The sequence below is a fragment of the Mesocricetus auratus genome, unplaced genomic scaffold (assembly GCF_017639785.1).
Source record: "Mesocricetus auratus isolate SY011 unplaced genomic scaffold, BCM_Maur_2.0 Super-Scaffold_100022, whole genome shotgun sequence".
Taxonomy (NCBI): domain Eukaryota; kingdom Metazoa; phylum Chordata; class Mammalia; order Rodentia; family Cricetidae; genus Mesocricetus; species Mesocricetus auratus.
The window spans coordinates 26,360,541-26,378,860 of NW_024429203.1; the positions used below are offsets into that span (position 1 = coordinate 26,360,541).

An 18,320-nucleotide genomic window follows, 5' to 3' on the forward strand; every position below is an offset into this window, starting at 1 on the left:
CAGAAATCTTCTATTTCCCGACTTTCTGTTTTGTTTCTTATGAATACATATATGAATATATCTATTTTAACACATTCGTATTTTTATCTTCATTTTTTATTTAATAGAATTGTCTGTTAATTCTCAATTTCCTACATTTCATTCATACTCCTGAAATCTACTCCATCCTTCCTATTCCCCCACTTCATGTCCTCTTTTTCTAATTAATACACACAACAATTTCAAGAAGGGTAGAACCCAGTGGTAGATACAGTTGTCTGGGGAGGGTGCTGATGAGTTCAAGTTATAAACTGAACTAACTCTGGATTTCAAGGAGCACCCCCCCAATAATAAACATACTATGGTTATAAAGGTTTGTGTATTAGGTAGATACTTCGGTAAATAAAGTGAGCCTGTCATTTCTCAGGAAACCATGGACAATATGTGCTCCAGTGGCAAAATTCACTCTTTGAATGGAAAACAAGAATTATTGAAAAACTGCATCTACCACTGTGAACTTGGTAGATTTCCTGAGACTTGGGGATGGCTGCTGAGATTGTGGCCATAGTAGTACAACTGATTGCCCTGATGCTGAGGAGTGGAGCAGGCTGACCTAGGGAAGTGTTGTGTAGCCCAGTGAATGGCCAGTTTATAAATGACCGCAGTGTGATGCTAAAAATTCCCAGGGAGGTAAGAGATTCATAGGCATAACTTCATGTGACAGCAGGGAAAGTTCTTTGCCATGGCTTCAGGTGCTACGGCCTGCCTGTCTATCCATCAGAAACTAACAGTTGCTGAGTTCTGTGTAGGATCAGTGCCCATCACTGGCTGACTGGGTGCTTTTTATGTTGCTGAACACAAATAGCTCATTACAACAGCTGAAGAGGCAAACATGAGAACCGATGTGTCGTCTAGTAAACCAAACATTAAAGGGACTTGCCAAAACTTCCTTTCACTAATATTCCCCCCTTTGGAAAATGTAGTTGTTTGTGATAAAATGTCTTTGATGGCATGTAATGGATTTGTTATATCTTAATTGGATTAATAAGAATCAATTTCTTGTTTTGATTTCTAATGTGATGTTAGTCTGTATGCTTAGCCCAAGTAAACAAAGTTCTTTGGGGTTCTCAATTAACTATAAATTTAAAGATGATGTGTGATGTGTGAGCCACACCTCTAATGTAGTACAATTAGATTTATGATTGTTATAGCCTACCAGTGCATGAGATTGCCATCTGCTGACAGAATAGGGACGTGCATGTATTTTCTGAAAAAGCTCTGCTTGAAGTTATGGGGATAATTCTGAAACTGCTTGCTGGAAATTTGTCAAGAGAAAAGAAAGACATTGACTCAGATGTCCAAGGGTTATGTCTTAAGGTACAATGTGCCAAAATGTTAATGTTTAGAAGGCAAGTAAAAACAACAAAATGCTTAAAGTACTCACATTGTTTGCAGACTAATGATGATCATGTCTTATGATGTGGTTGTACATTTGCTAGTACAGAGATTCTACTCTATGTTGGTTCCCTTACTGTTTGACACACCAAGATGTGTGGTGTTTCACTTAAGTGATGTTCAGTCACTGTCACCTATTTTTGGCTTATGGTCAGTCACTGGTAATGATACCAACTTTATAAAAGGGCTGTATGATATGGACTTTATGGTTGTTCTCTAGTGAAGAGTTTGAAATGTGTTGTCCTTAAAGACCATGCCTCTGCAGTTCTGTATGATGTGCCTTACATAAAGTCAACGTGGCTCTCTGCCTTCTTCCTTGAGAACTGAAACATGTAGTGTGTGTGGGCACAGACCTGTAGAAAGACATGCAGACAAATGAGGCTAAGCCAAGCCATGAGAGATGCAGCTGCAAGAAGCAGGCTCATGAATAACGAGCTTTTATGCTATGGAATGGCTTCAGCGTGTCTGTGTTTGCATCATTGAGCTACGTGAAAAGGAAGGAACCTCGCTGCATTTCCATTCAGTTAGAATGAAGGCCCACTGGCCAGTTTTTTCACTCAATTCATCTGATTGTTTTCAAAATAACCTGTTCTTTTCAAACAGTCGTGCGTCAGGACAGCTGCACTCAGACGAAATGACTGTAAGTCTGTATGCTAACTACTGTACTAATTTTCTGCCTATCTTCACTATGTGCCCAGTGACCCTGCTGATGAATATTTCAGACATCTGTGTGAATAATCAGACTGCCCACGGGAGAGCCGATTGCTTGTTTGTGAGGTTGGAAATGCTGTTGAGATGATACTGCAATTCTGTATACCCATGTGAGAGTACCCATACCAAAGCAAGGGTTTTAATCTAGATTGTCTTTGAGCACCCACCCAGAGATGCCCTGACATTGGCTGGCAGATTTTACCTGTAGGTAAAGGTAAACATTTATGCCTTTGATAGAGCATCAAAGCTTTCATCAGACTCTCAAGGAAGACTGTGGCTTCATACAGGGTAAGAGTCATTGGCTAATGTTTTGTAGTTTTGATGGTGCCTCTCCATACCTCTGTATTGGATCCTCCCCTTGATTTTGTGAGGCCCATGGCAGGCTTTCTTTCTCTTAACACATTGTCACTCAGAGCTTGCAGAGATCCCAGTAGGCCCTGAGAGCCATGGGAAATTTTCAGTGAGGAAGTGAGTTTATGTGGCTGCTGTTTAGGAGGGGTGGAGCTAGTAGTGGTGCAGAGGGTATTTTAGAGCCCAAAGAACCATTTAGGAAGCAAACTGAGGGCCTTAGGGTAGAGATCAAAATGGAAGAAAAGGAATGGATTTGCAAAGTAGCAAAATCATTGGCATTTGTCCATCAGTGTTGGGGAAAGAGAGAAAGGGAAGGCAAACTAGATTTTAAAAGGTGACTTTCTAGTGTGAGTGACCATGTGAACAGCAGCAGAGGAGAAGGAAGATTGTAAATTGAGTTGCAGTGGTATTGGTTGGGAAGAGCTGATGGGACATCCAGAGAGAATAGGCCAGTAAGCCAGTGGGAACGGTGAGATGAGGGCTTGGTGAAGTAGAGCTGACATTACTTATGGTACATAGAGTAAGGAGGATAAGACACTCAGACATCAGGCATGGTTTGACCACAAATGGTGACCTGAGAGGAGAACAGGGAGATTCCCAAGTGACTAGGGAATGCTACCTCCTCTTCTATTATTTCTGAATTGGAAACTGTGGATTATCTCCCAGTCATGGCCCTCATTATTTACTCTCAGCTTATCTCATTTTTATTTCTCATTTGCTTTTACTTAATTATTCTTAAATAAGTAACCATAGTCTACCAGCAAATCGATGAGGCAGCAAGCAAAGGATGAAATTAGTGTTCATTCTTTCCTGGAACATCTGTGTTTGCTCTCATTCTTAGTTTTGGAAACTGACAACCAAGTTTATGGATTTGCTTTACATTGTTGTGACACAATGGCTGAGACAAACTTTAAGGAGGAAAAGCTTAATTGGCTTACAGTTCAGAAGTGTCAGTCCACTGTTCCTTTGCACAGAGCATCATGGCTGGGAGGGATGGCAGAAAGAAGTGTTGGAGTACTAATGTCCTCTTCAGTGACATGTCCCCAATGCCTACATGAGCCTTGAGGAGCCAGGATGTTGAGTATTCCCACTACCCATTTTCCTTCCCTAGCAATAAAAATGGAGCCATGCTTGCTTCCAAGTAGTCTCACCCTGTCCATGAGTCCTGCAGAACCCAGAAGATGTGTCACAATCCCTTTAATGGCTTTTCTAGTACTTACAGCCTAGTTCTCTGACTCCCTCATCTCAAATGACCTTCATCTTTATTCCACTTCAGCTGTGCACACACATGCCACCCCTAATAGATCTGCTCCACTCTCAGCATTTCAAACTCTATTAGCCTCTTTGTGAAGCAGCCTTCTACACCTGCCCCTTTCTCTGTGTTTCTCTAGAAACTTCCTTTCATTCCCTAGTCTGCCCTTGTTTTCCAGTGTGGGAAGATGAGGGAGGCATGAGGTGGGCCAGTCTCTTCAGAGGTATCCCAGCATCCTACAGTGGTGTGCTTGCCTCCCACCTCTCTTTGCACGGTGTTCTTTGAGAATTTCCAAACAGGTACTTTCTCTGCTGTTTTCCTCCTGCTGCTTTGAAGTCAACTGAACATTGTTAGAAAACTTCACAAAAACTAGGGCAATTGGATCAATAAATGTGTTGAATAAGGGAATTTGTCAGATTCGTCCCTGTTCACTTGGGAGAAAGGAACCTTGGAAAACTTAAGGCTTATATTTCATCTTAGTTACATCTGCATCCCAGGAGCACTGCCTATGTGCACACTTGTGAATGTCAGCTGGAGTCCTCAGAAGTTTGGGACCATCCCAACCTAGCTTGTTTTTAATGGAAAGTCACCCTTAGTGCCCATTTTTACCCCTTTATAGTTACAGACTTGATAAAAACCTTGACAAAAAACTTCCCCTAGACATTCACCCTTTGCGGGTTTGGGAGTAGGCTAAGTGGATGCTTTTCTCTCGAAGCAGTGAGTGATATTTATTTATTTTATTTTTGTCAGTTGTTTCCATGGTTCATGAATTCTTTATTACAGTAGGAGTCATCAGTTGGATGAAGAATCATTGAAATTGTAAGTTTAGGACATTAGTTGGAATAACCTGAACAATGTGCTTACCTTTTGGGCCCTTAATTTAATTTAAAATTAAATGAGTCTTATGATGGCAAGCTTCACAGATCTGCCTGCAGGGCTTTCTGAATGGAAATATGTGGTTTTGTGTAGGAGGCTCTTTTGTTTAGTTGGAGAGGCTAGAAAATCTTTGCCTAAAAATACTTATTGTTTGGAGAGCACAAATAACTGAACATAACGTTAGTCAGAAGTTTCATTTGAGATTGAACCACTGACTTCCAAGAATATAGCGGAGTGAGAGGAAGTGCAATGAACAACATCTTCCTCAAAATACCCATGAAATTATCTGAAAAGGCAACAAATCCCCAGAAGTAACCACAGTGAGGAACCCATGCTGGTTTCTGGAAGAAACTGTCTCATTCTTCTTTATGGTGAATCAGATTGCACTTTCCTGATTCAGCAACCTCATCTCCACCATTCTTCTACTTCTGCCTCTAGTCAAGGAATCCTGCTCTCCTTGTTCTAGCCTGCTTTTCCTTTATCTCCAATGCCATCGATGGTGTCAGTTGACTTGGGAAATGACTAACCTGATCTTTCTTTGATGACCTTAGTTTCTGCATGGTGTGCAGCAGAGAGCTGTTATTCTACTGATTCCGTTCCCCCAGGCAGGTCTTACTTGTTCGGAAGTTCAGGACTGGAATGTGAGCCTGGTGCTAGCCAGGCTTTAGTTTTGCTTTAGACACTAGGACATCTGCAAGAACCTCTTTATCAGTCTCCAGTGCAGGGTAAACTCCATGACTCAATGATGGTGGGAAAAGTAGGATTTGGAGGCAAGTCCTTCCAGTTTCCTCCCCCATCCTAAGAATGGTAGCTCACTCACAGTAAGCACCATTGAACTCCTTAACCAAATTGTGTTGCTGGGAAGTAGTCTTCAAGTATGGTACACACTGAAGACCAAGGTCAATGAGCCAAACTGCAGTATGAAAAAAAAAAAGGAAGCAAAACCCTGTATTATAGATGAATGATTAAAACAGAATCCTATAGCTTCAAGACCAGATGAGAAGATGTAGCACAGTCTTTTTAAACAGGTTTAACTTAAGAAGTGAACGGAACAGCTCAGGCTTGTGATCTCCTGCAGATATCTAAAGGAGGTTGTGTCTACTGAGGACTGACAAGGGGTATCCTGAGACACAAATTAAAGTAACTCAATAACTATCTTTGTAAACAAAAGACAGTGAAAAGAGTAAACACGAGGAAGAGATGCCCAGGACACATGAGCAACTGGAGGCACAGATCCAGTGCTGATGTGATTGGGAGCAACTGTGATTCCGCTTTCAGATGGGAGGGACCTGACCTCAGGTACTGAAAGATGAATCCCTGTACCAGACTTTTTCTTTTGGGTCACCAATCAGCTCCCAATCATGACACAGACTAGGTCTAGCTTAGGCATGTTTCTAGCTCTTTTAACTTGATAAACCTGTTTCTCTTTATCTACCTTTTGCCTCGGGGCTAATTACTTTTTTACTTCTGTATATTTTATTTTCACTGCTTCCCTATGTCTGTCTGTCTTGCATCTTCCTGTCTCCTTGCCCCAGGCATGCCCTCATTCTCTCCTTCTCATGAGCATCTTCTTGATTTTCTCTCCTATTTATTCTCTGCCTGCTAGCCCCGCCTACCATTTCTCCTGCCTAGCTATTGGCCATTCAGCTTTTTATTAGACTAATCATGTGAGTTAGGCAGGCAAGGTGAAACAAATGCAAAACATCTTTTTATAATTAAACAAATACAGCATAAACAAAAGTAACATACATTACACAGTTAAAGTAATATTCTGCAGCACAAACAAATATAACAAATCTTTGCCCAGGTAAAATAATATTCCACAACAAATCCCACCCCATGCCAGGCAGAATTTCAAATTATAGTTTAACACTGAAAAATATTCCATTGGTATTTTTAAATTAGAAACTGGCAGAGACAGTGAAGGGAAAGTAAATGGACTGAATTGTGAGTCTTCCATTGTGATTTTTTTTAGGGGGTTTTATTGCAGGTAGACATAGTACTTGAAAGTTTGTGTAACTCATGCATTATAAACTGAATGAATATAAAACTCAGTAGAAAAAGCAGAACCAAATACAAAACCCAGGTCCCACTCAGCTGAAGAGAAACAAAATACTTCCACATTCCCTTCCCTTCATTATGTGCAGACCCATGTTTATATCTCATTAGCATATCCCAAAATATATGGAATACCATAGGGCCTTTTTTAGTACAGTTAGAATTTCTCTCCCAAAAGAGATTAGATTTGTAGATATGAGTCCTACATAGCCAAGTAATAATTAATTAACCCTTAAAATCACAACATTCATTTCAGACACTATTGTCAGGAACCAGAGTTTAGAGCATAAAATATATTTTTACAAAACCATGTGAGCCCTACTTATTGTGATACATAATAGATGTTAAATTATCCATTGAATGAATTAATGATGACTTATAAAACTTAACTAGCTATATGCCAGGGACATGTTATTTTATCCACAAACAATTTTGTAACTAGTTGTACCATTTCTTCCTAGTTATGAGAAAGAGGGAGAAGGAGAAAGAGAGATTAGTCTGAAATCTGGATAGAACATCTGTTGTGATGTAAGACACTAATGAAATGTCACAATGGGATGTGGCATGGAACTTAAAGGTGATGAAAGGCATAAAGTAGAAGGGATTTCAACAAGTTCTAGTTTTTAGGCTTTTAAGAGGTTTGTTCCGATTGTTATCCTGGGTGTCTTCCTATCAGAGAGATTTGGCTAATCTGGTAAGAAGCAGAGGTCAATAGAAATGATTAAGCAGCTGGAAGAATCAGCTCAAAAGGGTGGGCTTAGTATATCATTTTCAAAAAGAATCTGAATCTCTCAAAGTCTAGGAAAACAGGAGAATAATTTAGCGTGATTTGGAGAGCTGTGGAGCCAATGGCAGAAAATTGAGTTAAAAAAATTTACCAAGTTTAAGACAATTCTTAATAGAGAGACAAAGAACTGCAGAGCCGTCTAATGAAACATGATCAAGATGTTTTAATAAAATGTCACCCCAGAGACTGATAGCAAGCAGCATCTATGAGCACTCCCTGTGCCCAGCGCCCTGTGAGCATCCTTTTATTTGATCTCCTCAGTGATCTGTGAAGGGGTACCACCACTTTTTGCCTCATTTTACACATGAAGACAGCAAGGCTGGTCTCATGAGCCTAGAAGGCAGTAGTGTGCTTCATTTTGAACTTGGGTCCTGAACTCAATACCAACCATACTCTCCTTTCTGTACCAGGCAGTTGGGGATGAAGAAGCCGTGTTTTACACAGTAATTCAGTTGGTTTCCCATGTGCTTCATACATGATTCCCAATGTACCTTTTTTTTTGATTAAGTAAAATAAAATAATCTCATGTATTTTAATCAGAACATACCTTTATTTAGTCTTCTAGATGAGCAAATGCTTGCACAAACAAGACTTGCATGTAAAATGTTTTTTTTTTCTCATGCACATGAAAAGTAAGTATTTCTTGGGTCCTTACCCCCTATAGGATGAGGAGTATCCAGCAGGTATCAGAATGATGGCAGAATAATAAAGTTCGAGAGAAAGGAGGTTGAAGGAAAGGCTCTTAGCATTCTAAAATGTGCTTGTTAGCTCAAGTAAGTCCTAACCTCCAGAGAGATAATGCCCTTGCAAGGCACATCATTTGATGTGGGGTAGTGTATATGTAAAGATAAGTATTCATGTGTACAATATATACACAAGGTAGTGCAAAGGTGGTGTGCAAATAAGAGCATGTATATAAAATACCACATTTGTGTGTAAAGTTGCCTTAGCACTTACTCGTTTAGCAATAGCTGACATTGTTCAGATAGAGTCCTCAAGTAAATACTCGAAGACAAATAGCCAAGTGGTATTACATGGTGGTGGGTTTTTAAAACAGAGTTTAATTTTTGCAATCCCCCCAGATTGTCTATTTAGCAGTAAAATTCCACCCTCTGTGTCTGCTTTGCACAACCGGGGAATTAACAAAAAGGCTGTGGTGATGTAGAGGCAGTAGTTTGTTCACTGCAAACTCAGCTTATGACAAACTCAACGCTTGCCCTGCTCTAATATGTTAGCAGGCCATGCGTGGTTTTAATATTCATGGTCTCTAAGTGCTACCAACTGACATTCAGTACTAAATGTGCAGATATGGGTACTGAGCGAAACAGAGCTAGGAGGAGGACTTGCTAATTTGTATTCTAGATGGAAATCTTAAATTAGTTTCCAAGATTTTTAAATGGATTTTTAAATGCCGGGCACATAGGAGATTGAGCTCATATTAATATTTATAAGGTTTGAGAAGATATTTAGTGAAATATTTGTATAATTTAATTTTGGCCATAATCAAGAAGGAAACCATAACAAGAAGGACATTGTACTTTAGTTTGGTGGCTCTTTTGTGGCCCAGGGCTAGAAATATGTTTTTCTGGAAAACTCTGGCTGACCTCTGTGTGCTTAAAGAGCACTTCTTCTTTTACACTCAGAAGTCAGGGGTCATGTGTATATAAATTCCTTGAATTGGATTGGTCTATGCTAATTTTATATACACTAATTAATTAGGAAATCAGTATTGATAATGATTTTTTAAAAGCCTTTATTGACACTTGTGCAGAACTCCATAGTCTGGCTGCTTTTATATTCTCTAGTAGAGGGAAGAGCACCCCGGGTTCACCAGAAACCTGTTTCCTGTGGTTTTGCTTAGGGCTAATTGAGTTTAATGTAGTTTTGTGTGCAGAAGGTATTGACTTGTGCATAGTATTTAATTTGTGTAAATATGTGTGTATGTAATGTTTTGCCCCTCTGAGTTTTATTTTAAATGTAACCCTTGAAACTGGGATAATAGAAATTCGTAGCTTAGGCCTGCTAGCAATTGCAGGTGCCAATGGTTTAAACTGCTGTAGAAATACAATTATGAGCAGCCAAGAGCAAATCTTGTTTTAAGGTCCATGTGTAATGAATGCCTGTTAGTATCATAGAATACAATTAAAAAGAGGTTTACCTATCCTAAGCTGTGATTGGTTCTTTCTGATGGAAATGTAGAGTCCCCTGAGTCGAATGTGTATTCAGCTCCTGGTGATTTAGACACCAGTGAGCCTGGCATACTGCAGGCTTGGATAAATTCAGGGCAGTTATAGTCAGGCAGAGATGGGAAAAGACTGAAAGATTAATGAGCGAACTTAAAACAAAGCTTCAAAAATGAGAACAGTACACTGCTCGGTCTTATATAATTGTGCAGAGTACAAGTTGGTTTTGGCGGCTGCTGTTAAAGAATTTTAGGAGGTTGGAGGAAAGTGTTTGTTTGTTGTAAAAATCGGATCTAGAGAATGCAAGTGAAAACCTGGGATGAAATAGCCCAGTTCCTGCTTGGCTGTAGAGCCCTCAGAGACACACCCTGCACACAGCATCTTTTATTACCAGCTTGAAGAAGCCTCTTTACTCCTCCCTACTGCCACCCCACCCCTAGGAACTGCCCACCACTTCATAATGGTGAGGACCAATGCCCCAGCCCTGGCTATGTCCGGGAAGTGCATACCTGGGGATCCACTGACAAGCCTGGCAGATCAAGAGCATACTGAAGCAACTTATTGCTGATTACCTGTGGATACTCGTTTCTAGCTGGTGGCTTTAAATAGCAGCCTTGTGACATTTCTTCACTAGAACTTAACGCACGGGATCCTAATGGCTTTAAAGCATTCTTTACCTTTGCCAATCTTTTTAATAGCTCCTGTAAAGAACCTTCCATTTTCCCAACACAGTTGAGCTCCGCGGTGGAGCTAGTCATCCTGTAATGCGGGGCTGGGCACTCAGAGGGAAAGGGCGGCTCATAAATAACGCAGGGCAGGTGAATCATTTCTGAGACCCAGAGCTTGCCAACATAGTGAAGAAGAGCTGCTTTGGGAGAGAGACTGCCAACTCACAAGCAGGTTCTCCAGGGTTTCGGTGTAGACAGACATTTCAACAGACTTTCACTTTGGTTCTCCCTTTCTTCAAGGAGTTTGGCGCCACCTACAGGAAACAGGAAGCGCGGTACCCTCAGCTTCTCACAGAAGCCCCAGGTTCTCCCATTGGTCATTCCTCACATTTAGTATTTATATAACTTTGATCACTTGTTAAGCATATAGTGTTTATCGAGCTTCTTCCTGGCCGTGGGAGGATGCTATGGTCTGTGGGGAGAAAGGTTACATTTGTACTAGCTGTTTTGGCAGAAGATTCCTCACCCATAATTGCTACAGGGTTATAGATTGGAGCCAGAGTGGGTAGCCTAAAAGATCTGCTGACTTGATTGTTTTACCTTAGTTTCTTGTGAATGGAGTGGCATTCAGACCATTATTTAGTTGTTGTTTGTGTCTACTTGTTTTCATTGGAAAGAAAGGTTGAGAAGTTAAAACAAAACCTCTGTAGTCAAGGAAGTTCAGGATGCTTGATTCAGTTCAGAGACTGCCAAGGGAAGACAGGTGATCTTTGTTACCACTGCATTAAAGGTGTTGAAGAGATAATGAGGATCAATTATTTTCATTCATCAGTCTTTCATAACTGTATCACTGAATTAAGCTCTCCATTGTTCCCAGCTGGAGGGCTTTGGCTTGAAAGGAGTTAAGAAGGTAGGGTTTATCCTTGCTGAATGAATGACTGCAGTGCTCCTTTTCCCACCAGCTCCGTTAACCCAGACCCAGGCCTGAACTCTTACCTGCACCCTGCTGGGTTCTTTGGGTGGCCTTACCTCCTCTGTCCCACAGTACCACACAGCCATCCTCCCCAGACCCAAACACATTGAGTACCTATTTTCCCCATCTGTCCACAATGCAAGCCACTGTCATGTAACCTGCCCACCTTCATGCTATTTCTAGCCCAATCCCAACCCCGCCTTCTGGACAAATGACATCATGGTCCATTCAGGGTTCTGGGGAATAACTCCTAGTTATCTTTCACACTTTCCACCGGAAATTCAAGTAAGTCTCAAGCCTGTTTCTTTACCTCTGTAACATTTCTTAAATGTCCTTATTTAAAACTGAATTTATGTTTTGCTTTTATGTTACTTCACCCTCTTGAGTTTCCCATAATTCATATTTTCTAAGTCATGTGTCTTCTTTAGAAACCCTTACTAGTTGGCTTCTAACAGATTTACGTAATGGCCCTATAGCTAGAGAGAGCTTTCTAGTCAAATGAAAAATTTCCCACCAACCCCCATGTTAAAATATACTGTGGAATTTCAACATTTTTCTGGTTTTAGACATTGTGTTTCTATTTAAACACCAAAAGGAATTTGCAGATAAGAAAACATGTTATTTGATGGGAAAGTCACACATGGGAGCTAAAAAGATTTTGAATATAGTATTTCATATAACACATAACTGACTAAAGGTTTCTAAAAATACACATTTAATACATCTCCTATGATGATACACAGATGGAACACACATAAATTTTGCTTGATGTCATAGTCACTAGAGGAATGCAAATCAAAACAGTAGTGAGAAACACTTCATGATCCACTGGGAAGGCTACCATTTTGAAAAGATAATAAGTGCAGGTAAGGGTGTGGAAGGACTAGCAAGTTTATACATTGCTGATAATGATATAACATGGTGCAACCACTTTGGAAACAACTTAGCAGTTCTTCAAAGTATTAAAAACAGTTATCAAAAGATTCAGCAGTGTCACTTCCAGCTGAGAATCAAAACCCATCTTCATGAGGAGCATGCTAGAGTGTGTACAGCAGCATTACTCATAATCCCAAAGCCCAAAAGCAATCCAAATGCACATTACTTGACAAATAGATATGTAATATGTGGCATATCCACCCAGGGGAATATTATGCAGTCTTTAAAAACAGTGCACACTGCATCATGGATGAGCCTTGAAAACATGCTAAATGAGAGAAGCCCAAGAAAGCATCCCGTTCCATTTATTTGAAATTTCCAGGAAAGGCAAAGTTACAGATTCAGAGAGTAATTCACTGGTTGCCAAGGTGGGGAAGAGTTCTGAGACTGACTGCTCCTCATGGATGTGAAATTGTTTGGGAATGGAGGCAATGTTCATAACTTAGGTAGTAGTGACAATTACAGGGCCCTGCAAACCTAGCTATTTCTAGCACATTCAAGAAACCACTGAACTATAAAGCTATAGACAGTGAAGTCACTTACAGCTGTGCTTGTCTGACTTTGTCAAATGCATCTTCTTACCACCCCAAAATGCTACACATAATGCTTGGTAAACAACTGGAGGATGGATGAATGGATAGATGGATGAATTCATAAGAATTCTTGTCAGTGTGCGAGGAATTTCTTGGTAAGTGCTGAGGAATAGATGTGAAGAATAATGGCCAGGAATCGAACCTCTGTCCTTCTAGTCACTCATTTTGATGGCGCAGCTGTCTTGTCAATTGATCTGATGTCAGCCTGATGGAATCATGTTGTCCTTTGACGTCAGTGGGATGGAGGGGGAAGGGCTTTCTTTTTTTCTTCTTTTGAATGATGTTGGCAGAACACTTCAGCAACTGTACACTATGTGGATGCTGTGTGACACTATTGCTCTGTTGTGACCTTTGTCTTTATGAGCTGTGAGAATTAAGAACCTACCAGTTTTAGTTTAATTAAGCAGCAAGACACAGCAGATGGTGCATTTGTGTGTGATGATTGTGTTCCTCTGGTTCCCTTAAGCAGCGCTCTACCCTGTGGTATGCTGTGCCTAGAATGTCACATCACAGTGACAAATCTGCTAGGAAGATGGACACATGGCAGTGGTGCCAACAGAAGACCTTGGAGGACCTGGACACTACAGAAAATTCTAGAATTAGCTATGAACTGAACTATAATATTAGGAGGAGGAAGCGCTAGCTGTATGGTTGTAGCATATTACCATTCATCCATTCCAATATTTACAAATAAAGTATATGAAGGTTTTCATTACCCTGGTGTTGTTTTGTGTAATCTGGGGCAGGCATTAAGAATGCATTGGAATATGATTTGCATGTTTTAAAGTGCTGAGAGAAGATTGGCTAGACAGAGAAGCACTGATTTTATGTCAGATTGTTTTATTATGTTTGCTTTTAGTCACTACTGAGGGCCAAGAAGTGTCCTATGGTAGACATTTTCCCCTGGTACTATGTGCTTACTGCTAGAATGTTTACTCTGATGGTGTTAAAAGCATGCATAAGTGAAGGGAATATGGAATGAATCCAGCACTTTCTTTCCACTGATCATGCAGCCTTCCAGGAGGGAAATTCAATTGTTAAGTAGAACCACTTTCATTGTTAAGGGAGATGCTATTCGTCTAGTTCAAACTCTTTCCCCTTTACTATCTTTGAAAAACTGAATTACTTGAAAGCTGGCATAAAACTTATAATTGCACAATATTTTAGATCCTAAGATAATATGCCTCAGTTTTTTCTCATTAATGCAATATATGAAATCATCAAAATAAAATACATTCACTTACTTGCTGTAATGTTGTTAAAAGCATGAACTATGTGGATCTTCTAGAATATAGCAATAGTTACTTTAGACAGAATAATCCATTTGTCTCATCTTACGGAGACTAGATTGGAATCCTAGTTAAATCATGAACTTCAAAAATAATACTTTAATCAGAGCATGCAGTTTCTCTTTGGTCAAAGCCCACATTTTATGTTGAAAATAATTCCCCTGAGATTCTATAAAGAAACTCATCCTCTGACTTTTAAGAATGTTGTCAGCCACAGAACACACGCCTCCATCGTCCTTGCAGAAAACCTATTTGGCAACTCAACTTTCATGTTTAGCTGAATGAAGCCTTTCTCTCGAAAGTATACCACAGGATACTCGAGCATTTAAGATAAAGCTGAAGGTGTAAACAGTAATTTTTGCATTTTTCGTCATAATAAAAGACAGTTAACCTTTACTTAGAATTTACCAGCATGTAATAAAGGGAAATATGTGCACACATACCTTTCAGCAGAGGAAATACAAAATAATAACTGACTTCAACCCACAAATTATTAAAATCTAGGGGGAGAGAAGTTAAAATTATTTTTATGTGGGAACAGACTTTATTGCAAAATCATTTACAGAACTGGATCTCCTTCTAATTAAAACAGACAGAGGGACTAGACTGCTTCTCACTTACCATGTATGGATGCTTTGCCACTCCTATGACTCTGTTAAACACAAATGGGTGGCAGGTATCAGTAACTAACTTAAAATTATGCCTGATAGCCAGGCAGTGGTGGCGCACGCCTTTAATCCCAGCACTCAGGAGGCAGAGGCAGGCGGATCTCTGTGAGTTCGAGGCCGGGCTGGACCTACAAGCTCCAAAACAATACAGAGAAACCCTGTCTCGTAAAACCGAAAAAAAAATTATGCCTGATAATTTTAGGATGATACCGGAATTTTTTCCTAGAACTGATATTATGCTAATCCTCCATGATCACCTTTCCCTTTAATAGTGATCTGCTTCACATTATTTTTGCCTTAGAGGAGAATTGTGATTTAACCAATAGCTGACAAATCTGGTCTCGGGCCTTGATCTATTCTGAGCAGCTGAACTCTTGTGCAAGAAGAACAAAGGATTTTGACTCAGCAGTTTGTGTTCAGATGCCAACATGCTAAATACTTACTATGTCATTTAGGAATTCCTCATGTCTGTAAAGGAGCCCTCCCATAGTGATTTTTTTCTTTGCATGCCTGTATATATCCGTGCATATATGTATGCATGTGAGTGCTCATAGAGACCAGAAATCAATACCCAGATGTCAGGAAGGTGGGAAGGATGTGCATATATGTACACATGTGCACATTAGTGCGTACAGAGACCAGAGTCAACACCCAGATGTCAAGAAGGTGGGAAGTTCTGTCTTTACTGGGGTCATGTTAAAGAGAGGTGCTCTGTTTCCAAGAATGCAAGAGAGAAGAGATATTTGCTAGGCAGCTAGTATTCTCCTCCATAGTGACCTTAGGCAATTTAATCTCATTGTACCTCAGCTTTCTTGTCTCTCAAAATGGTCATAAAAACAAGATCTAATTCAGGATCCTGTTGTTTGTGGTTGTCATTGGATTTAATGCATCTAATGTGTTTAGCACAATGCCAGGCATGTTATAAGTAAGCAGTAAATGTTAATTATTCCTATTTCTTTCTACTTCTCCAGTAGCTCTAGATAAATGTTGTGTAGATATTTAAAACTTGAAGCATTCAGCTGTATTACGTTTCCTCGCTCCACACTTGCCTGCCCCTACAAGATGGGGAACCTCAGAACCATCTTGGAATACGTGCTTATCACATTTCTGTACTTGGCAATCATAAACTCATATGTACGAATAGTTCTGCCCATGGTGTCTTCCCATTCTGTTCCTTTTTATGTGTTCACTATTTAAGCAGAAGCTGCCTCCATGCCTTGCTATCATCTCACTGTGGTATTAAAGTTTTATCTTAATTAAGCCACTTTTCTAGCAACACCCGCCCCCAATGCAACATGTCTGTGTACTCTGTACCTCATTGAAAACTGACTGTTCTCCAAGTAAGGCCTTGTGGCTCTAGTTCTATCCTCAGGGTAAATTTTTATGAATTTTCAAGTTGAAACAGGAACAATAAAGTGCAGATTTTTTTCCTCCTATAATTTGGAATATTTAGTTGTGGTTTTTGGAAACTTCTTATGATTTTGTTTCTTAGACCTGTAAGTAGGTAGACTAGCACTCTCTCATAGCTGAGTATCTAAATGTATACATATGAAGGCCTGGCATTGGTGGCACACGCCTTTAATCACAACACTCAGGAGGCAGAGGCAGACGAATCTATGTGAGTTCGAAGCCAGCCTGGTCTACAGAGTGAGTTCCAGGACAGCCTCCAAAACAGTACAGAGAAACCCTGTCTCAAAAAACAAAAAACAAAAAACAAAACAAAAAAAAAAGTGCACATATGAAGGCATGAAGGAACAAAGGATTCTTAAGTAGAAGGAAAGGATGAGGGGAACCATCCTTCTAATGGATGGGTTGGTTTGTTCAGCAGTTCTCAGAGAATAGGTTGAGAGCCAGAAACTCATTATTTTTTCTTTGCAAAACAATAGCATTGGTTTGAGTACTTTAATGTGAATGCTATGAATGCATTTTGCTTTCATGTAAAGAATAGGGACGGTTAGCTTTCTCTCTCTCTCTCTCTCTCTCTCTCTCTGTGTGTGTGTGTGTGTGTGTGTGTGTTATAATAGGCTGTGTAATATAATTTCAAAGCCCTCTGAAGCAGTATTTTGAAGCTAAGTTGGTCATACAATTAAAACATATCTTTGGTCATAGATTGCTTGGCCTTGTGCCATCTTCATAGGCACTGTCCTACTTACATAGCCTGGATTGGCTGAGAAAAATAATTGCTGCTATGAAATAATTTTGCAATTACCACTGTAATTAAGGGCAGTTTGTTAATGAAAGTGCTTGGTGAATAATGACTGCAGGGCACTCCATCTTGCAGCTTCATGCCAGATGATTGGTTCGTGTGGTGGAGGCAGTTAGGGAATTAGTGACACAGCTGTCATGGTTACAGGATGGATGTAAATATCCTTTGCAGTTGATGATGAAGAGCAGTCATTAGCCTCCTGCCCCTTGGGAACTGGTCAGAAGAACAAAAATAAACTTAACACATGATGGTAAAAGCCATTCCTTATGTCTCCTTTTCTTTGGTATGAACAATTAACATTCTAATGGAAACCGCTGGGAGCACATGGGTGAGCTCTCTCCACTTTTTAGGCATGTTAAGGTGATAGATGCGCCTCCTCGTCGGCATTGGTTGTTCACAGTTTATAACTGCTCTTATTAGCTTATAGGCCAGTATAAAACTGCTCGTTAGAGACTCGCAGGCCCCAATGAAATTTTTCTTGTTCATCTCCAGGTGTTGTGCATTCATATCCACCACTTGAAGAGTGCCTTGGATGGAATTCTGCATGCCATCTTCATGACTGTGGGGGCAGTTGATGATCAGTTTCCTGTTTGGGCTTACCTTCCTGTATAAATACGATACTGATAGGTGAAGAAGGGCAGGCTGGCTGCTGACGCCTCTTTACCCTGTACTCTAGGAAAAGTTATTGTTTAAGGTTGAGGATTTTTTTTCCCTCTCCCTTAAAGTCAGGTGTTTAAGTGTACTTCGTATTCATATTCATTCCACTTCCTTGGTGTTTTGATGTTTTTATTGTAAATTTGCTTAAGCAATCTTTGGTGGGGTAATTTCATAATATGCACACACTGTGGTTTTACACGGAGTTGTTCGTGATTTGCCGCTCATTAGCTTGTGTTGACTAAAGTCAGAGTAGCATGTAGCATTGCTTCCACTTTGTGTTGCCGTGGCGTCCTTCTTACTGTTTCCCGAAAGATGCTAGTAGGGCTGAGGAGATGGCTCCCTGGATAAAAGCCCTTGCTCTACAACCATGAGGACCTAAGTTCAAATCCCTTAGAACACGGGTAGAAGACTGAGCATAGTAACCTGTAATCATAGGATGTGGGGGAACTCTGCGACCTGCTGGCCACCAGCCTAACTACAGAGTTAGAGAGAACAGGACACCTAAAATCTTGTTCTGCCCTCCTCTTCTGCACACACTAGCACACACAAGTATGTATACACTATGTACACCACCCTCTCCAGGAAGCACATTTCACTGGTGCTAACAAGCCCCTGCCTAGGGCTGGAAGCACAGCTTGACTGCGGTGTTGGCACAGGTCAAGGATGAGCTTGTTGCTT

The 18,320-nt window shown here is 40.3% G+C and overlaps 1 protein-coding gene and 1 long non-coding RNA gene across 7 annotated transcripts in view; both read left to right on the forward strand.

Moving 5' to 3' along the window:
• Window positions 1–18,320, forward strand: part of Cadm1 (cell adhesion molecule 1) — a 323,512-nt gene that overhangs the window by 168,207 nt on the left and 136,985 nt on the right. The gene's annotated exons all lie outside the window — the stretch shown is intronic.
• LOC121133444 lies at window positions 6,407–17,727 on the forward strand. The gene is made up of 2 exons (XR_005870284.1): window positions 6,407–7,376; window positions 17,478–17,727. It is a non-coding gene; the product is annotated as an uncharacterized LOC121133444 (long non-coding RNA).